At 36.1% G+C, this 6112-nt stretch overlaps 1 non-coding gene across 1 annotated transcript; it reads right to left on the reverse strand.

Moving 5' to 3' along the window:
• Nucleotides 1-1601: 1601 nt before the first annotated feature.
• LOC144235697 (small nucleolar RNA U13) lies at nt 1602-1705 on the reverse strand. Its single transcript, XR_013336296.1, has one exon. It is a non-coding gene; the product is annotated as a small nucleolar RNA U13 (small nucleolar RNA).
• Nucleotides 1706-6112: the final 4407 nt, after the last annotated feature.

Genomic DNA, 6112 nt, shown 5'->3' on the forward strand with positions numbered 1-6112 from the left:
ACTTAATCTTTCTGAGCTTCATTTTCTTAACTGGAACTAACAGTGGTTCCTATTACAATGTGGTTAGGAAGAGTAAATTAGAGAATGCTTGTAAGCCATTTAGCTTAGTGCTTTATACATTTTAGTGTATTTAGTCTTGATAATTTTTATATTAATATGGATGGAACTTGCCTAACATGTATTTGTAATTTAGTAAATATTTAAAGTTGAGAAGAGGTGGTCATTTGTGGTTTCTTTGTAGACAAATAGTTTATTTCTAAACTTATATATCTCAATTATGACCTCCTTTGACTCTGGCTACCTCTAGCATGGGTTTTAGAGTCCTTTTTGCTTTTAACTGTGGACTAAGATTTTTCTGGTGGAAAGTACCAGTTGTCGTCACCAAACTCGCCCTCTTGTTTAGACCCTAGAAGAGATATTTTTTCCCTTCAACTGGTCTCCTTGCCAAGAAAGATAGCTGTCTGAGTAAGCCTCCTGAGAGCAGTAGCTCTTAACCTTCATTGTGCATTGAAATCAGGAAAGGAATTTAAATAAAAGCCTGGGATCTGGAACTAGAAATTCTGATTTAATTGATCAGGGATGCAGCCTAGGCACTGGAAAATTTAAAACTCCCAAGTAATTCTAATGCATATACAGGGTTGAGAACCATTTCCCTAAAGCATCATTTGTCAGAACCTTCATTGACTCCATTATGAGCTCAATAAATATGGACATCTGAGTCTGGTGTTCAAGTACCTCCATGACCAGGCCTATCCTAGTCAGCTTTTCTGACTGCTATGTTTCCATTACTTTCCAATGTGAACTTGCTCTTGTTAATCTAAAAGATATATTACTGTTTGAAAGTGTATTTAGGACTAAGTTTAATAAAACTTTGCTATAATAATATACAAGAGAATAAAATGCAGTCTATGGTAGTTTATTTTATAAGGCTTGGAGAGTAAGGAATAATTCTTATTTTAGTTATAATAATAACTCAATAAGAGCGGGCACTATTATATTCTAGGTGCTATATTAAGTATTTTTTATAATATTAACTTAATCTTCAAAACAATTTTATGTGGTAGATAAAATTATCCTTATTCTGTAGATAAGGAAACTGAGGCAAAGAGAAGTTAGTGAGTTTGCTTTGAAGTTAAAAAGCCTGTAATGGGTAGAGCTGGTACCCAGGCAGGCTATTTCCAGAGTCTGTGCTTTTAAACATTACATTTTACTACCTTTCTAATGAGAGCCTAAATATGGTATAAGGGAAGTCCACTAAGTGAAAGTTGAGCCTCTGGCAGAGTGGTGGAGTGGGATTTGTTCCTGCATATTGTCCTGCATATTGTCATGTCTGGAACTACCCTGTGTACTATGGTAGGCACTGACCACATGTGGCTACTGAGCAGTTGAAATGTGGTCAGTCGGAATTGAGATGTATTATAAATGTAAAAGATATACTGGATTTCAAAGACTTAATATGGTAAAATAGAATATTTAATTTTTACATCTATAGATGTAGAATATCATGTTTTATATTGATTACATGTTGAAATTATAACATTTTGCATAAATTGAGTAAAATAAAATTATTAAAATTCATTTCTTTTTACTTTTTTTTTCTACATCAGATGGGTAATGTGCTGACGTCGTAACAGGGTTTAAGGGTGGCACATGTCACACAGCAGTGTGAACACCCAATCATCACTCTTATGAACTACAAAAGGATCTTCTTTTTACCTTTTTAGTGTGATTACTAGAAAATTTAAAGTTATATACATGGCTTGTACTTGTGGCATACATCATTTTTTATTGGACAGCACTGATATAGAAAGTATTTTCATGGAAGAGTTCATTTTAGTCCTTATGACAAAATCATAAAGCAACAAAACATATTTTTATCCTCTTTTTAAATTTTTTAAAGGTGAGGAAACTGAGGCTTATACAGATTTATTAATTGACTAAGGGTACACATTTGGGAGATGCTGGTGATGGAACTTAAATGAAGGTCATATTTCCAGTCCTGTATACTAAATGCTGTTTGAATTCCATTTTATGTCATAATTTTTCATTATGCAACTCTTTATTTTTGTTTCGTTTTGTTTTGCTTTTTAAAGTTTATTAGTTTTTTTGTGTTTTTTTTTTTTTGAGACAGAGAGATTGAGCATGAACAGGAGAGAGGCAGAGAGAGAAGGAGAGAAAGAGAATCCCAGGTAGGCTCTGCACTATCAGCGTGGAGCCTGACAAGGGGCTTGAACCCATGAACCGTGAGATCATGACCTGAGCCAAAATCAAGAGTTGGTGTCTTAGCTGACTGAGCTGCTCAGGTGCACCTCATTACGCAACTCTTTAGTGTATTATGGGATGTACTTGTTTGGATCTTGCGAACTTTGTTACTGTTCACAATTTCAATTGGCTTTCAAGAGTCTAAAAAATTACTGTTGTATTTGGTAGGCAACAATGTTTTAACCTGCAGTATTAGACTTTCTTGTATCTCCACCATCTTATCAAACCAGAGTTTAATTGAGAATGAGTTTTTCATATACATTTTTTACTTGTGTCCAACAACGCAACAAGCTCTATTATAAAGTTGCATCCAGATCTCTGCTGTGTGAACTTTATTCCAGTAATGAGAACTCATGTCTGAGCCTTAGTTTTCTCATTTGTAAAATAAGATATTAACTTCCACATAGAGTTGTTAGGATGATATGAGATAAGATAAAGTACCCAGGGCCGTACCTAATACTTGATAGGAAACCAGCTAATAGCTGTTTCTTTCCTCCCTTCAGATGGGTCACCAATAAGAAACCTTTCACAAGCACCCTAGGCCAAGTTCATTATTCCTTCTTAGGTTATTACCACAAAACAACTCTATTATAGTCCTGATTTAATTCAGGATTGTGGTGGTTTCTGTTCTGCTTTTCTCTATTTATGTATTGCAAACTTCCCAATGGCCAGGATCACATTTTATTCATCTTGTATCACTATAGCTTCTGGCACTGTGCTAAGCCTAGAATAGGCTAGTGTAGCTAGAAAGATTTCCCTTTGTTTCTCCATTTCAAGAGGAAGCTTCTCTAGTCATAGTTATGTAAAATGTAAAATACTTCAGGATCTGAAAGTAAAGGAGTTCTGTGGAGCTTGAACATATGCAGGCTGAATAATATGCAGGCAAATCATTCTACTCCTCAAATTCTCCAGCCCCATGGTACAGACTTATGAGCATCCTCTTGGGCCCAACAGTTCTGTGTGGAGAAAGAGTCTGGTCGTTTATGACAGTTCCCCCAAATGTGCCTAGGGTATGTGTGCCGATGTTATTTGAAGGAGTGTTTGGCCTAGAGGTATGGAATATTAGGGATAAGGACAGCTATAAGGTCACACAGACAGTAAAAACAGTGTGGCCAGAATTTGAACTACAAAGCCAGTGTTCTTTTTATCTTGAGATAAAAGATAATGACCGACATTGCCTTGTCCAGAGGCATTATTAATGGCTGAAATCATTGTAATGCCGTTTTGTCAGAGGAGATACTGAGTTTGTATAAGTAATTATAAATTCAAAAATTATATTTGTGAGGGGTGCCTGGGTGGCTCAGTTAGTTGAGTGTCCAACTTTGGCTCAGGCCATGATCTCACAGCTTGTGAGTTCGAGCCCCTCGTCAGGGTCTGTGCTGACAGCTCAGAGCCTGGAGCCTGCTTCAGATTCTATCTCCCTGTCTCTCTCTGCATCTCTCCCACTCACTCTGCCTCTCTCTCAAAAATAAATAAAAACTTTAAAAAAAGTTTTAAAAAATGGAAATTTGCCTTTACAAAAGTATATTTCTGAAAAAGAACTCTCATTCTTTGAAATAATGAACTTTTGATAACTTTTTGGAGTTGAACATCCATTTTGCTGAATCTTCATCACTATAATTTGGAATGTTGAATTGATAGCACTGAAAGATCTGGCTGCCGATTTTGCTTCCCTGCTCACTTTTTACAAGATTATATATCAGCCAGAAAACAAAACAAAACAAAACACTTGCTGCGTTCTTTGTTGTATAGCTCAATTAAGTGTATGTTAAAACAATTGTGAACATTGCATTGAAGAAGTTATATAGTGAAAATTATTAGGGTAAAATGGAATCCTATGAAAATTTCATCTAAGGGGGAATGATAAGGAATGATCATTTCTGGCATTATTTGAAGATGCCATGCTTTCAGGTTCTAACAAGAGTATAATTTGTTTTTAAGTAGGAAACAAAAAACAACATAAATTTACCTTTTGCATTTTAAATGGGTGAATTTTATGGTATGTGAAATATATCCCCATAAAGGCATTTAAAAAAAACTCCACTTAATCTCCCTGTTATTCTGATTTTTTATGTCTTTCTAATGTGGAAACTTTTCTTTCCCTCTGTCAACAACCTTCTCTTTCCTTATCCCAAAACACTGAGAAGGTCCTCTGCGCTTGGATGCTGCTCTTTCCTAGAACTAGTTTGAAAACATACTCTTTCTCTTTAATTTGCATTAAAGCCCTAATTCTGACACTGAAAAGACTTTATGAAAGATTTTGTTCTTTAGTTTCATTAGAACCCCCAATGAATCCTAAGTTGCTTTCCATTCTAGGCCTTGTGTTTATTTTAATAAGGGACTGTTTTCCCATAGCTGAGGTTAATTGTCTAGGCCTTGTCCTCATCTTTCTGCCCATAAATAGTCACATTGTAATTGTAGCTGTGGTGATACTATTCATTTATGTAGCTGTTAAAACTTAGGAGAAATGTGTGCAAAGCAAGTCACTGGGCTCTGCTGATAAGTTAGTTCTTATGAACAGTAATGTGCTTTGGAGAGGGCTTGTATTTTTTGCGCATTTCTTTTGTTAATTCATATGAAATAAAAAAACTGTGGGCGCCTCGGTGGCTCAGTCGGTTAAGTGTCCGACTCTTGGTTTTGGCTCAGGTCATGATCACATGGTTCATGAGATGGAGCCTCGTGTTAGCTCTGTGCTGACAGTGACGGAGTCTGCTTGTTATTCTCTCTCTCCCTCGCTTGTATGTGTGCCTGCGCTCCCTTCTCTCTCTCTCTCCCTCTATCTCTTCAAAATAAATAAACTTACAAGAAAAAAAAGGATTTTTCCAGGAACTAATCTTCTCAACTAAACTAAATCTTCTTAACAGGGAAGACTTTTAGAAATGAAATGGATATTCTGTGGGAGATTTTATAAAGTTTAAAACTGTTAAGCGGATTTTACCTTAAGGTCTGGATGGCTCAGTGAGTTAAGTGGCTGGCTCTTGATTTTAGCTCAGGTCATGATCTCACAGTTTGTGAGTTCAAGCCCCAAGTCGGGCTCCTGGCTGACAGCGCGGAGCCTCCTTAGGATTTTGTCCTTCCCTCTCTCTGCCCTTCCCCTGTTGTTTCTCTCAAAATAAATAAATAAACTTAAAAAAAAAGAGGGTTTTACTCAGTGGATACCATGAGGCTAATGTGAAGTCCTGTGCTAGACCTAGGGGATAGAGAGATGAAGTAGCCATAGTGCCAGGCTACAGCTAGCACAAGGCCTAATGGGAGAGAAAAATAGGCATATTTACAACCAGCCATGCTATGGTGACCATGCTTAGTGAACCCAAATTTAGAATATATGCTCTGTATTAAGAGGAATTTCCTTATGTACTTAAGATAACAGCAGGATGGGATATTTTAAGTTAGTACTATTCCTTATTTTCTGGGACATTTAGTACTAATAACAGATAAATGAGAATTTTGTAATTCTCACCCTGAACAGTGGTGAGAAGAGAGGGAATAATGCTGCTGACATTCCTGCCTCTCTTTTGCTCCTCCCCTGACATTTTCATGTTGTTGAAATCTGGTTAAGGGAATGCTATAAGAATATCTAATAAATAAAGAAGCCACTGAAAGAAAATATGTAAAAGATATGAAAATATGGCAGAGGCAGCCTTACATTTTGGAAACATTTGGCATTTTAAATGCTCTTTATACCATGAAAATATGATTTGGTCATTCTTTGGTTCATAAGATCTTTTGTATTTAAACTTTTCTTTTTTGAAATTTAAACTTCTTGGTGTGACATAAAAGACTTCACATTTTGTCTTCTACTTAGAAAACTTTTTCAGTTTATTTCCTACTATTCTTCCCTATACTGTCT

This window comes from Crocuta crocuta, unplaced genomic scaffold (assembly GCF_008692635.1).
Source record: "Crocuta crocuta isolate KB4526 unplaced genomic scaffold, BGI_CrCroc_1.0 scaffold1012, whole genome shotgun sequence".
Classification (NCBI taxonomy): domain Eukaryota; kingdom Metazoa; phylum Chordata; class Mammalia; order Carnivora; family Hyaenidae; genus Crocuta; species Crocuta crocuta.